We start from the raw sequence: 15,918 nt of genomic DNA, 5'->3' as shown, positions 1-15,918 counted from the left end.
ATTTTTTTAATTAAGAACCATAAAAATAACAAATATTAAACCTTTTTTTTCTTCTAATAATAACGATATTTTTTTATACGTCTTCTATTCAGATGCTTTTAATCATGAAAATGCAAAGAACACATTTTACTGAGTAACACTTTTTAAACTCTCAAACGTATATAGATAATAATACCTTATACGTGTTACTATCAAAATCGAAATCTTTACAGCTTCACAGTTTCTAACTTTTCCGAACCCATGCAGAAGAAAAACAGTTAAAACATGAGCACGTGTAAACTGCAAAACGTGCCATCTAAATAGGCGGAGCCACATTTTCCTTCCATAGACTACTAAACAACGAAAAACTATATAAACCACACCTACTGTGCAATTAGTTTTGTTTTCGCAAGTTATTTCTGAAATGCCAATCTCTGTTGCAGGTTCTGTTCTCTAGCATCGGATTCTCTATTTGCATCAACAAACATATTCCGGAGTTGTAAGTTGTTTCAATATGGCATAGGCATAGTACTTAGTTATAAATTGTGGCTATTTGTCAATATTTAAACATTTATATGTAGAAAAAAATGTTATTGCAGGTTTTTTGCTTTTTCTCTGTAACGTCAGCAGCTTGTTTTTAGAAACAGATAGATTATAATAAATATTGCTCCTTTTCTGGCTCCTTTCACCTTATATATAGTGACTTTTTATATTATAATATTGATACTGTACTTCGCTCGAGAGGTGTTGCTGACCTGTCGACGCAAACCCTAAACATTTAGAATCAACGTCACAATGTTACACTTGTTATTGTGTTTTCCCCTAGAGATCACATACTGTTAATATGTATATTATAACATTAACAGTCTTGGTGATCTTAGTGGAACTCATAATCCGTCGTCACAAACAGTAACAATAAGTAAGCAACATTACCGGCTTGCGGCTCTCAGTCTATTTTCCCCTTGTGATCATATGCTGTGAGAATATATACATATAATTATTCTCACCGTCATGATCTCAGAGGAATTTATGACCCGTCGCCACGAAGATCAAATTTTTTCACCTCCCGGAGAAAAGAAGTTCAGTAAATAATTACGCTCAACAGTATTTCATTATGGATATTCTGTTAAATAAATAACTTTATTTTCCTTTTCTTTTTACTGTAACAATGGTATCAATCGTTATATTATAATAGATTGTCGTATTGCTACAGAAGAGGAATGGGAGATTTTTCAGCGCCATCTGTAATATAATTACAATATTAATTATTATAATTATTATAATTATTATAATTGGCCTGTTTAACTCCCTTAAAATGCTCTATACATGGCACAAAGTGTACCCAGGGCCTGTAATTTAAATGACACTAATGAGCTGCAGCCTACTTTGTGCCACCCTCTACAATAACTATGCAAATCTTACCACAGGCCTACCTCTGTAGTCTGTCCGTGCAGTTTTAAAACTGGACATTTTACCTGTCAAACTAACCCCTTTTGAAAGGCCTAAATCTTTATTTTGAATATTAATGGGTTATCCCTATGTAGACCTTAATCGCGATAAAGCAGGGTGCATGCTATTTGAAAGTGGGGCATGTAAAAGTTTATTGTTAAACATGTCCTTACACTGCTAAGGCCCTGAAAGCTATTTTAACTTTAGCAGGGTTAGCTGTTCAATTGGAAAGCATAGAGGCACACTGTTAAAATTAATAGTCATATTTCAGCCTAGAAAACGGTTACATGATTAATTCCTGTACTTTAAAAAAATATATCTTACAAGGCAAATACACCCGTAAATTCGAATTTGTAATAATTATTTTGCTAAAGGTACTTTTAGAAATTCACCTTTTCCCTGCCTAAAGGCTCTAAAAGTCCAATTTGCCTGAGCTTCCTAGTGTTACTGAGGAGCCGAACAGGCTACTTGATGAGGTTTAAACTTGCTCCCAGAGCTGAGACAAATTCCCTGTTCTGTTTATTTATTTTTATGAGTTTTATATAGCGCTGGCTAGACCCGAAGGTATCAGAGCGCTTTACAAAAGTATCTGCAGAGGTACAATGAATTCCACAAAGTAACACAGTAAAAACAGGGATTAAGGACATGAGAATACCCGAGGATGGCAAACAAAGAGGCTAGGTGAAGCAACGTAAAGATGTGGAATAACAGTAAAAGTAGCAGAAAATCGGAGACAAGAACAATCTGAGGGTCAGGGAAAGGAAGAGGGGGAGAACAGAAAGAAAGGGAAAGGAAGCCAGATAAGGACAGGAAAGTGAGAGTGAAGCAAAATGGGAGAGGGACCAGAGATATTAACCAGATCGACAACGAGGAGTAGGTCCGTGGCACAGGAGAGACAATAGAAAGGTCGCTCGGCTGGAGACCGGCTGGGACGGAGGAAGAGGTCAAGTATCATTAAGATGGCGGATCAAGGACAGGGGAGTCAAACAAGAAAGCCACAAAATGGGGAGGAGCATAAGAGTCCAAGTCAGAAAATCAAGGGAGCAAATTCCAAAAACATCAAGAGCAAATTTCGCAGAGGGTAACTAGAGGGGGAAATGAGCCAGGGAGTCAGGAGGGAGGAGGGCAGTCGGTTTCAAAGTCATAGCCATACTGTCCATGAGCAAAAGTTCAGGGCATCAGGAGCAGCAGTTTCAGATCCGGTGTCCATAGGTCGAGGATGAATGTTACATGTGCGAAAGCAGCAGTCCATAGAGCGGGAGGCAGCAAAGTTTAAAAACCCGGAGGGGGGCGCCTCTCCAGCACAGTCGCAGAATGATGGGCTCAGATAGCCACGAAGAGCGGTGCCGAGACTTCATACCTCCGCAATGTCCCCAAATCAGCCCAGATGTCTTGCGAGGAGGCGAAGCAGGCAGCAAAGTTAAGAAAATCGGTCGAGGAATGATGGGCTCAGATGCCAACGAAAGCAGTGCTGGGACTTCTTACCTCCGCTCTGCCCCCAAATTGGCCCAGATGTCTTGCGAGGAGGCCAAGAAGGCGGGCAAGCTGTAGGGAAGGGCAGGGGCAATTGAACCTGGAGTTAGGAGGGTGAACCTCCGCCCTGCTCTTCTGCAGCCTTCCGGAGAGATCAAAAAGGCATCCGCTATGCAGTGACGGGTTCTGTCGTAGGTTGGTCATCAGATAATTAAGAGAAAAGGTGGGGAAATATGAAGACGAGTAGTGGAGATGACAGGGGAGCAGTGCCCGATGCCTGGCTGCGTAGGTGTCGTCCGCGGCGGGATACCTGGGCCAGACTCCCCTATAGCTGCACTGACCGGCTCCACCCTGCCCCTCACGATAATGGGCTGCGCTGCCATGTTTAAAATTATTACCCATGATTACCCTGCCCCACTTCTTATAGGCACTACAGAATACCTATCACCCCCTCCAGTGCCCAATATTTTTGGAGATAGATGCTGAACTGCGCTCACTGTTGTGGCTTGGGAGACACCCTCCACTCGCTCTGCACACAATACAGCGTAGTCCCTGTAATGGGTTGGTACTGCCGGATGTTGACACCTATTACTGGGCAGAGCACTTAACCCCCGTCAATGACTGGATACACGTAGCGTTGATCCCCCCATATACGGACTGGAGTGAGAAATGTTAACACCACACTCATTCATCCACTATGAAGGTAAAGGGAACCATAGATTGCTACCGACCGCACAGACTACTCGTGAGGCATGGGAGAGGGTGTCCAGAATACTGGGATTGGCACATAGGATTACTAAGGCGATGCCACGGTGGAAAGGGAATTGGCTAAAGAACCAGATTAAACACACTAGGGATCTCGTCCATTGTGGACATCACCGATAAGGGCACTCTAATTTTGTTTGGCCCTCTGTGCTGTCTTACGCTTCATACATCCCAATTCCTCAAATATGGCCAGCTATGCCATGCATGGCTAGTGGGTGGCCTGAGTGGGGACGACCTGCTGGAATACGCGCCACTAGAGGGACAGCTACTGCAGGAACAACTCACACTTAAGGCAGTGTCACTTACATACAAAATGCCGAACAACAATATGCCAATAACTTTGGCAAGCTCTGGGAAACGTGAGAGGGCGAGGTGGGAGCGATGGGGGATATTGACTGGGAGGCTGTTCTGATGCACCCCAGGGAGGTGGCAATCAAGGCTCGTCTGTGCCTTATTCTAAATAAGATCCTCCACCATGTGTATTATGGCAAGGCCAAACTTCACAGAATTGAGAGGGCTGACAATCAGAGCTGTCTGCGATATCGACATGAACTGGGGGACTTCCACCTCACAATATGGGGCTGCCTCGACATACAGACCTACTGGGAAGAGATTGTCCGGGAAAAACGTAGTGTTGCCTATCTCCCTCCCCTTGGATCTGAAATTTATTCTGCTGGGATCCTGAGCAAAGTAGACATCGCCAGACCGCAGTTACGATTTAGAGGGATATAGCAAGACAATGGGGCGCTCAAGCCCCACTGACACTACACAAATGGAAGAGAGGAATGGGCCTATAAATGGCAGCGGAAAGGGTCACATATAAGTGTAGAGGGTGCCCTGGAAAGAATTGCAGGGTCTAGGGCACTTGGATACAACACTCTTGGCTTGACCTACTGAACATGCTCACACAGCCCGTAAGTGGAGAAGAATAGATGCGGGTCCCCTTCAGGGGAAATGGTTATATTTTAAATATGTGGAGGTGATGGGGGCAACCACATTGGGTAGTGGAGGTGTAAGGCTGTGGTACACTATGATCCATATCATACATGTGTGTATCCAAATAGACCGAGATGTCTTGAATGTTGCTGTCTATTACACATGTGTAGAAGGTTGTGTTTTCATGAAACCAGAAATTAATTAAAAAAATTCCCTCCCCCAAAAAAATATCATGTTTGCCTTAGCGCATCTTTAATGGTCTCATCGACTGGGTGTGAGTGGGTTGCAACGTCTGGCTGTATTGCATTTAGTTTAGAGGGCGTTTTCAGAAAGGTTTAATTTTTTTAAATGTCTGTAGTTTGAGACTGTTCCAAATTCATCTTTTTTTTAATCATCCTCTGTGCACAGACGTGGACGTTCTGCCCACAAAATCCTCAGCTGTTCGAAAATCTGTATTTTTGGGACATCATTACGACCCCTCTCGCCCACATTTAGGCTTGAAACTCTTCATCCTGGGCCCTGTGTTCTTTCCTTGTGCTTCCAATGGGCAGCTATGATTTGGTTTGGGTACCTGCAGTTCTTTAATTTGAATAAGAAACTGTCAGCACTACTTAGCAGTTTCAGTATTTGTAATGGGAACAGGTAATCAGGAACAGTGAGTACCTGCAGTTTGTATTTCCATTTCAAGTATTGTGTTTAACAGATTTAATTCATTTCAGTTTTCTGTTAAGAAATATGAGAAAACCGTTCCTACTCCCGTTTTTAGGTCGAGCCTAGAACAGCGCATGCGCTGTTGCGCGACGTTTAGTAAAGGGGATCTCGAAAGTGCTGGCTGGCTACAAGCTTGAGTGCATGTGCACGCGCGGCCATCTGCCTTTCCTTTGTTGTCATGGGTAATTAATGCCTCTCTGCGGGCACCCTTTCATGTCCGGCGAGCAGGGAATTCCACGTCGACAATAAGCTGCACAACGTAAAACATAATCACCATCTTTTAATTGTATTTTACTGCTTCGGAAACAATCTTTTGTATTGATTTTCCGCGGTTATCGGGAAATCCAGCTACTGCGGATACACGTGCTAGATTGTTAATGTTTCTTTACTTGTCATGCAAGATGTTACATGTGCAGCCAAAAGCTTACTCCACCATAATTGCACCCCTTGTTGTGATGCCATTCTATAATGGAAATGTTGCCTCAATTGACATTTGCAAGATGGCGATGTGGTTTTATGTTTACACTACACTTCTACTGCATATTACTACCTGGACTTTAACAAACGTCATGAGCAGTAGCAATTTAAAAACAGTCTGTCTGGCAAAGATACTGGATTTCGAAAACAAAAAATTGACTTGTGTGACCTTTTTTTTAACATTCCCACAACAGGTCCTATTAAGGGGTTAATATCCCTTTTTAGGGCACCGAGGGCTTATTGGAACTCATCCTTCTGTAGCTTGTGGTCCGACCAGATTCTGTGCCATAATTAGCACAAAGAACGCGGAAGTCACCGAAAACTGCTGTTAGAGCTCCTAACTCGATGAATACTGTATGATTGTATTTTAATAGCTTTGCATTGTATTGAACTTTTATGTGTTTTCTTTTTAAAATATCACAATGTTGTACATTTTTTATATTGCAATGAGTTTGTTCTTTTTATGGATATGTTTTTATCCGAATAAAGTAATGAAATGAAATGAATGACATATGACAGCATCTTGCCCTCATACATTATAATCCAATAACACTTTTTGGGTATGACTTGCAGGTTTACAGCAGTTGCACAAACTATTGTGAATTCAGAAGTGTTACATGATTGCTCAAGCATACGTCTGTTCCCTATGGTGCCAAAGGGTTGACTAGTGTTCACCTAGCTTTTCAGCAAGCTTTGGGCTTCTTTCTTCCAGCAGTATGAGAGTCTTATGCTCATCCTAGAGATTTAAAAAGTAGGTTAGCCTGCCGGTAAAGCCCCCTAGCAGTGGTTTCGTGTTTCATCGTATCTGGGACAGAATATGAGGAAGTGTTTCCAGTATTCCATGAAGCTTTAGTAATAATGCCATCAGGCCTTGTGCAGCCTTCCAGGTATGTTTGCACCACCCTCTGCCAATCTCGAGTCTGCAACCGCTCATACAATACTTGGCCAACAGTTGGTGTTTTTGAGTAAGAACATTTTTTACTTGATTTAAATAGCAAAATCAAAAAAACAAATTATGTATAAATATGTACAATAACAGAATAAAATGTGGTACCATTTTCAAAAATAATTATTAAGGTCAGGATGGCCATGTCAACCGTAAGATCATTATAAAGCGGACAGTCCCTAAATGGTTTCTATATGGTCTCCCTTGAAACAGCTAGAGTGCGCAGTGGCTAGGGCAGGGCTACCGCGAGGAAACAGTCGCCACCGAGCAATCTGCCACTACCAGAGACCCAGTAGATGCAAAACTTCTGTCCTACACTTTTGTAACCAAAGGCTATTTAAATGGCATGCAGCAGCTAGTGCACCCTCTTTTTCTGCAAGAGGCCTAAAACTTCCCACCCATCCAGCTTTTGAACTCATAAACTAACAAGGCGGGGGTTATGGGTTTTTTGAGCCCTGAAAGCGGAGTTAGGGGGAGAAATCTAACTCGAAGAACATGCAGACGCCTCTTGAATGAAAGATGGGACGTAAACCCTTCAATCCTGAGACTAAAGTCCTAAAATCCTCAGGAGAACCCTAGAAGAAAGTGACTGCATTCCTAACCCACTCAATTGTCTGCTGCAACCTTGAAACTACCAACCACCCTTTTCGAGGAATTCCCGGAGTGACCGCATCAGGCCAAGTGCAGAGTCTGCTTTGTCACTACCCCTTGTCTTGTTTGTGTTACCCATTATTGCTGCTGCCTCTGCTGCCCAGGGGGTTTGTGACTGCGACGCCTGCATAGCTGGTTCCTTTGGTGTAGATGGGTTGGATAGCTTTCAGGAACAGTGTCATCAATGCTGCTTCTCTGTCTTTCCGATGCTCTCGGGCGCCCTTCCATTACCCCCACTGGCCCGTTCAAATGGTGCATCCCAATGATTTGGGCATGATCCCACGTTCTTGGCTTGCCGGGGGGCTTCTTGGCCCCATACAGACTGTCCCCTGCTTCCCAAATGCCTGTTTTTTCTGCCCTGCTGGACCTATCAGAATAAAGAGGGGGATGAGATCCAACCGGGTTGTCTGATGCTCCTCACTAAACTCCTGATCCTTGTCCACTCCTTCTTGCTAAAGAGGAATGTTGGTTTCTTGAACAGCTGTGGCACGACCTATAAATCCATGATTGCTGGTAAGTTAACCTTACCAAGTTACCTGTGTTTTATTAAGATCTGTAAATATGTGAAAATGTTTTGCCCCACAAAAATGATGGTCTGGATTTATTACTCATTGCCAGTGTAAATGGTTTTGTTGAAGAGAGATTAGGGATTTGGTAACCATTGCCAAGGATAAAGGACAGTACTGGAGAGTGTGTAGTTGAAACGCTAGGGATCTTCATTGTGGTCAAGTAGTTTTCTAGAGTGTAGCTCTTTTGTCGCATTTCATCCTGCTTTGTGACTCGAGTGTCTTTCTGAATGAATGACCTCTGGAAACCAGGCCTCTAAAAATGCTACTTTCCTTCACGAATGACCCAGAGAGAGTGTAAGTACATTTGGGTGACACATTTGGAACTCGTTTAATAAACTGAAGTTGCTGCAAAAGCTGAACTTTCACTTCTGAAGACAAGGCGGTGGGAATAATTGGGCAAGTTCTCTCTTTCAAATCAGCCTCTTGACCGGCGTTTAACCCTCCCCCATGCCCCCCAAATCATGTTTCTGACCTTCTACGTCTTCAAACAGCGCCTGTGACGCTGGACCTGTCTGAATAAGACCCTTGTTTGAAACGCAATAAAGAGATGGGTGTGAGGTCGGTGCAAGTCTCTGGGTGCTCGCAGCAGGGCCGTGCGTTACGTAACGTTCTCGGATGGAAAAGTACAAAAGCAACTATCCAATGGCGACGAGGCAGAAGCTGGGTTTTACACAAGTTTCAGATGTTTTATGGTAGTGCAGAGTCACTGCGGTTAGGGAAGGGGGTTCTTGTTTTTCGCTTCATTTCTTTAAACACACTACAGGACAGCACGTGCCATGATTTTGTCATTTAAAAATACCACTTTTTTTTAAAAATAGATTATAATATTAAGTCTCTTTTTAGTCTTGCCAGGGACACTGACCTTATGTCTACCTAGTCCCCAGGAGGCATTGGTCCCAGGGCCGGACGGGCCGTAGCTGGTTCCGGGCCTTTCCCAGGTGGGCCAGAGGGGTGGGGGCCGGTTTTGTCACTGGGGCCGGTTTTTCCGCCGTGCTGCAATATCGTCTCCCTGTAACAAAATAAAAGCAGCAGCGGTGCTCGCAGCTAGAGCTTCTCAGTGCAAAAACCCTCTCTATAAGGCCTCTTCCTAATCTGTTTTGTTATCTAAACTTGTCTGTCAACCTTTACTTCTGACTCTGTCTCTATCTCTCTACCAGGGGCCAAGTTAAGGATATTTGCGGCCCCTTGCAAGAAACATTTCAACGAAGCTTAATATCTAATTTAGTAAGGTTGGCTTGAATTCACATTAAATTGGTAATGATGCTTTGTGTGATTTAATTTGGAATGGTGGGAGAAACATGACTGGAAACAAACACTACTGCAAACCTCACAGAAAGAAAACAGGCTGCGGGTAAGTCCAGCAGACTTGTTCTAGTTAAGGAAATTTGAGTTTTTACTGCTGTTATTTTATGCGGCATGCTGAATCTCAGAGGTCTGGACCTGTGTGTCTAATGATATATTTAAGAACAGATAATTATTTCCAGATTGCCCGAATTGAGCTATTTGAAAAATACCTAGATCTATGGGGAAAAAAAGTAGTTGTAATAAAAATGCATAAGCGTTTCGGAAATCTTTGAGCGGAAATGGCGCATTTAGTATCCCTCTGCTTTTGGTTCGCCATATTTTAATAAAGTCCACAGCGTATCCACTGGTTGCATCTTGAATGAAATAAAAGTGAGTCTTAATGTGTACAAGTTCTGCAGTTTGATTGCTTATGTATATAATACTTGTACAAGTTCCAGAGTTTGCATGCTTATGTATTTCATAATAGTGCAAGTTCCAGAGTTTGCATTCTTACATACATCAAACTGGTGCAAGTTCCAGAGTTTGCATGCGTACTTATGTATATCAAACTGGTGCAAGGTCTGGAGTTTTCATGCATGCGTACATCATACTGGTACAAGTTCCGGAGTTTGAATGCTTACATATGTAAGAAAGTGACTCTATATATACTGGGCCAAAGTAAGTTACAGTGTGAATAGAGTCCCCAGTCTCCAGAGGTATGACAGAGGTTAAAGTTAGATATAACCTTACTCTCCAAAGTGGGAGCTTGGTCGAGCAGTAAGGCTGTATCAGAGGACAGTGTAAAGCGTTTGTTGTACACTCAGTCAGCAAAAGGTTTCACACACTCAAGAACTGAACTCTAGGCCAATTGTTTTATATCAAAAGATATAATTGTTCTATTTTAGAACCAACAGGTATCAAAATATACTATTCTCAAAATGAGTGGCTTTAGATAATTATTTGCAAAAAGACAATAGATTTCGTAAGTGCAATAGCTACAGTGGTTGCAATTGGCAACACAATTTCAAACACAATTTAACATTGAGCTCAATGGATTTTCTACATAAATGCAGTTGATTACTTTAAGGATTACTTTTCTAACCCCAGGACTGGATCCTAGATTTAATCTCGGGACTTGTACTTTAATCAGATAAGTAAAAACTTTTTGGTTTCAGTAGTGATTTTCAAAAAATATAAATGTATTTTAAAAGCTGACACTTAGAAACTTTTCAGTGAAAACCAAGCAATGTTATCCTATGGGAGGAAATTCAAGTCACAGGTAAAGTAGGTTCCCGTTACTTTTGAAATCCAGTACTGGACTCCTAAGTTCAGCACTGGGACCTCTACCTAAGACAGGTAAGTAATTACGGTTTGGTATTTGGTACAATTTTTAAAGAATATTTGAAGTTTGCAAAAATCGACACAGAAGAAATTTCAGGGAAAAACAGTCAATGGTTTCCCATGGGAGAAAATGCAGGTAACTGGTAAGTACAGTTTGGATTACTTTTGTGGTTCAGTACTGGGCTAAAAAAGTACAGTACTGGCTTCTCTCCTGATCACAGGTGAGTAATTCGTTATTCGGCTGATTTTAGATGAATATTTTAAAGTTTCAAAACTCCACACTTCAAAGAAATTGCAAGTGAAAACTAGTCTATGTTAAACTATGGAAGGAAAGGGAGTTATCAGCTTTTAGGTAAGTACTAGACTTGTATAGTAAGTTCTGGGCATAGACTCAGGGGTTTCCCAGGGTCGGAAAGGTACAGTAGTCACACCCTCAGTGGCACAAGGGCAGCTGGGTGCAGAGAGAGTACACCCAATGCAATCCAATGGAGGGTAGGGGGACTTTCGTTGGTGGCCGCAAGCAAGCAGGCCACACAGCTGTGGGAGAGGAGCTCCTGGTCACTTACTCAAAGCAAGAGGGGAAGTAGAGTATGGTAGGTGTTGCACTTCCAGCAGCACTCGGGCGGCTTGGTGCAGGGTGCTTTTGAGCTGTCGGGCGCTCAATGTTATCCAATAGGAAAGTTAAAAAGTGAACAAAGGCTGCAGACTCTGGGACGGAGATTCTTGAGGTGCGACCACCACTTCCAGAGGTAATTTGGGATCAAGGAAAAAAAGGTAGGTACCCTAAAGGAAGGCACAGGGAGCCGCAGGGCGCCGTGTGCAGGGGTGTCTTTTGGTGTTGGGAAATCTTACCCTCAGCTGGTCGCGGTTGGAGGGGTCCCTGGTTCTGAGGCTGAAGGCGTTGTCTGGTTCGTCGAGGAGGGTCTTTTAACACTGTACTTTGGATCACAGTCGCCGGTGGGACGTCCTTGTGGTTTTGGGTCACTTGTTCACAGGCTGGGCTTGGCGGGTGCAGAGCGTGCTGGATTCGCCGTTCCTGGCTGGCACCAGGGGTATTGCTGTTTGAGCAGAACCACTGCTCGTGGGAGTCCCAGTCTTTTGGAAGGTTCAAGGCAGGGAGGACCTCCGGGGTTGTCGAGGTTGCTGTCTGCAGGAGACACCGGAATTTCGCAGGAGCAGGTTCAAGGATCAACAGGCCTGTAAGGTTCTGGGGCCAAGTCAGTGGGCGTCATCCTTTTGTTAACAGCTACACGGCAGGTCTTCTTGTCTTTTGTTCTTCTCCTTGTTGTAATCTGGATCTAAGGAAGGAAGGTTCAGGTTGCCCCTAAATACTAAATTTAGGGGCGTTACAGGTAGGGCAAGGGCAGAGACTAATGCGTCCCTGTCCTGGGGTGGGTACACCCCCTAGCCTGCTCCCCTCCTGTGGCAGGTGGGCAGGAGCCTAACTGTGATTAGGCAGGGCTCCCCATCTTCAAGATACCCGGATCCTTGGGTCATGCTTCACTTTGCCTCTCCCACCTGAGGGGTGGAGTTGACACAGGCTGGCATACCCCCTTCCTGATGTAAGGTTTCCCGCCAGTCTTCCTGGCAAAGTGGGTGTAAGAACTGGTGGGGGCCAGTTGCTGAGTACAGCAAATGGTCTGGAGAAGCTCACAAAGACGGAATGCCTTTGAAGCTTCCTCTGACCATCCTGGGGGAGGAGGCTTGGCACCTCGTCCCAGGATGTGCATTGTTGCAGGCTCAGGAGAGCAGTGGCTCGCCACCCAGGTGTCCACAAACATTTCTGCTGTGTGGCAGCCTAGGCAGCCTCTCAGACAAGACGAGGATTGTAGGTTAGATTTCAGGAGGCATCTCTAAGATGCCCCCTGTAGTGCATTTTTACATTAAATCCCACACTGACATCAGTGTCGGTTTAATGTGCTGAGAAGTTTGATATCAAACTTGTCAGCCTTCAGGGTAGCCATTATGGTGCTGTGGAGTTCGTAATGACAACCTCCCAGCACCATATACTCTTAATGGCATGACTGCACTTACAGTGCTGAGGAACGGCCCTGGGTACTGTAGGGACACAGGGCTCATGCACCTGTGCCCACACCACTGGCATAGGGCACACAGCTAGAGGGGTGGCTGATGTATGTCAGGGCAGTGGGTTTGTGGGCATGGCGCACAGGGATGTGTGCCATGTTGACTCTTTGTTTAGTTCTGCACCAGGACACTCAACCTGCAAAGGCAGTGTATGTGTGTCAGGGTATAGGGCCCCTAAGGGTGGCACAATAAGTGCTGCAGCCCTTAGGGGTCTTTTCTGGTCACTATGCCCTGGGTACCTAGGGTACCATTTACTAGAGGCTGACATGTGGCCAGAGATGCCAATTGGGTTTAGGCGTTAGTACAGTTTTTAGGGAAGGAAGACAGGCCCTGGGTACCTGATTGGCAGGGACCCAGGGCACACCAAAGAAAAGTGCATCCGGTATGTGGCTTTAAGTGGGGGGATACTGCAACAGAAACTCACTTTCTTACAACGTACATCAAACTGGAGCAAGGTCCGGAGTTTGTATGCTCACGTACATCAAACTGCTACAAGTTCCTGAGTTTGCATGCTGGTGTACGTCATACTGGTACAAATTCCGGAGTTTGCATGCTTGTCTACATCATACTGGTACAAGTTCCACAGTTTTCATGCTTACGTACATCAAACTGCTACAACTTCCAGAGTCTGCATGCTTACGTACATCCAACTGCTACAAGTTCCGGAGATTGCATGCTTACATACATCAAACTGGTGCAAGTTCCAGAGTTTGCATGCATGCTTATGTATATCAAACTGCTACAAGTTCCAGAGTTTGCATGCTTACGTACATCAAACTGGTACAAATTCCGGAGTTTGCATGCTTGAGTACATCATACTGGTAAAAGTTCCAGAGTTTTCATGCTTACGTACATCAAACTGCTACAACTTCCAGAGTTTGCATGCTTACGTACATCAAATTGCTACAAGTTCCTGAGTTCCCATGCTTACATACATCAAACTGGTGCAAGATCCAGAGTTTGCATGCATGCTAACGTACATCAAACTGCTACAAGTTCCAGAGTTTGCATGCTTAAGTACATCATACTGGTACAAGTTACGGAGTTTGCATGCCTGTGTACATCATACTGTTACAAGGTCCTGATTTGCATGCTTATGTACATCAAAGTGCTACAAGTACCGGAGTTTGCATGCTTGTGTACATCAAACTGCTACAACTTCCAGAGTTTGCATGCTTACGTACATCAAACTGCCACAAGTTCCCTAGTTTGCATGCTTGTGTACATCAAACTGCTACAACTTCCAGAGTTTGCATGCTTACGTACATCAAACTGCCACAAGTTCCCTAGTTTGCATGCTTGTGTACATCATACTGGTACAAGTTCCGGAGTTTGCTTGCTTACGTCCATAAAACTGCTACAAGTTCCGGAGTTTGCTTGCTTACGTCCATAAAACTGCTACAAGTTCCGGAGTTTGCATGCTTGTGCACTTAACACTGGTACAAGTTCTTGAGTGTGCTTGCTTATGTACATCAAACAGGTGCAGGTTCTGGAGTTTGCATGCTTACGTATCAAACTGGTACAAGTATAGAGATCTGAAGGAGTGGATGGTTGTTTATAGACTATTGGTCTTTCATGTCCAGACTCTAAGCAGATTCTGGAATCATTAGCATTTGGAGACCAATGCGAAATGGCTGATGGGTTCTCACTTCATTTTTCAATGGAAGCAGGCAAGATGGTCATATTATAACTCACAATCTTGGTACTCCAGAAGAAATGGGAATTTCATGGGCACTTTCTACTGCCAAACTACATGCTTCTGCGGAGTGTGTGTTTACTCAGCAGGAGGGCTTCTGTTGTCATTAAGTTGCTATCTGTGGATTTGGCAAATGTGGTTTAAACCCCCCGCGTTGATACAATTTGATATGTATGTATGTATGAATGTATGGCTGTATATGATATTTCTACAGCGTGAACCTAGCCAAAAGGCAGTGGAGCTCTGTACAGGGTCATAGACTAGTATAATGTCATTGAGTGACAAGAGAGGTACCTGGGTTGTGAACAGTTAATGCATTGTGATGTGGTGTTTTTTAAAGAGCTGAGTCTTCAACTATTTCTAAATTGGAGCAGCCTTTGTGTGGTCCTGATGGATTCTGGGATGTTTTTCCAAATCCTGGGTGCCTAAATGGAAAAGGCTTTCTGCCTTGTTTTTTGTTTGCTATACTTTTTAGCCTGTTAGTGTCTTGGCTGTGAGTGTGCAGACAACCAGCTGAGTTAGTGAGCTTGTCTGCAAGATAAGCTGGGTTGCAGGTCGTGGTGGCTTGGTTAATAGTTTTGTAGATGGTGTGGGCGACAGGGGAAGCCAATTGAGTACTCTCAAAATGGTGGTGATGTGATCGTAATTCTCCAGGCCCTGGATGAGATGTCATCGGAGTGTTGGATGCCCTTGAGGGTTGGTATTGGAGATTGATACTTGACTGAAAGTGTTGACTTCCAGATAAATCACATATCTTAAAATGTAAATACGTGATTTGTAATTGTGTAATTCAAAGAAAATTCAAAAGTCTCCACATGATGTATACAATCCTTTATACCAAAATTCATCCATGTATGCCAGGCCTTCGCCTTTCGCGAGCACAAAACCGTTTCACAGTAATATGAAAAACATATGCATAACTTGTTATTTCGCCCGCTGAACTAATAAAAACAATTTTGGGGGAGGGTGGGGGGAGATTGATGTCAAGGGGTTGCATGTCAAGGAGTCCGAAATCATCTCTACCTAACTTTTTCACTGGCATATCTAGTGAAGTGCATTGACTCCACTCTCTGCTCATTCCACATTTGAGTCATATTTACACATTAATAAGGGGTGATAAATACACAACTCGTAGACCCTTTGCCCACTGCCAATCTGAGCAATCGGATTTTTTTGAACAGGCACGTAGAGCGGGGTAGTAAAAATGTTGTCTTTTTTTATATAGCTCATTCTCACAAATTTGAAATGTTTCTTCTTAGTGCTTTCATTGAAAAATGTAATAGCACTGAAATGAGCGCGACTTCTTTCTTGGACTTTGGTCAGATGAAATGCTGAGTCAGCTTGCAGGTTTTAGGCAGATTTCTTGACTTGAAAGAAGGCAAGGTAGCACATTTGTGTAGAATCTTGATGCAGAATAGACATATTGGCTGGTGCAGTCAACTGAGCCATTTTACTGTAATTCAAGCCTGTAAGAGGCAGATTACCAAATGATCCCCTCAGTAGGAGCTCAGCCCGCTAAGAAATATTGCCTGAATCGTTTATGGGAGGAAGTGGGA

General features: G+C 43.7%; 1 protein-coding gene across 1 annotated transcript in view; it reads left to right on the top strand.

Annotated features, from left to right (window-relative positions):
- PAQR6 (progestin and adipoQ receptor family member 6) overlaps positions 1-15,918 on the top strand; it is a 174,481-nt gene that overhangs the window by 82,755 nt on the left and 75,808 nt on the right. The window lies entirely within an intron of this gene.

This window comes from Lissotriton vulgaris, chromosome 12, assembly GCF_964263255.1.
Source record: "Lissotriton vulgaris chromosome 12, aLisVul1.2, whole genome shotgun sequence".
Classification (NCBI taxonomy): Eukaryota; Metazoa; Chordata; class Amphibia; order Caudata; family Salamandridae; genus Lissotriton; species Lissotriton vulgaris.
The sequence above is the reverse complement of the archived record's forward strand: the minus strand, read 5'-3'. Positions and strand labels throughout refer to the sequence as shown.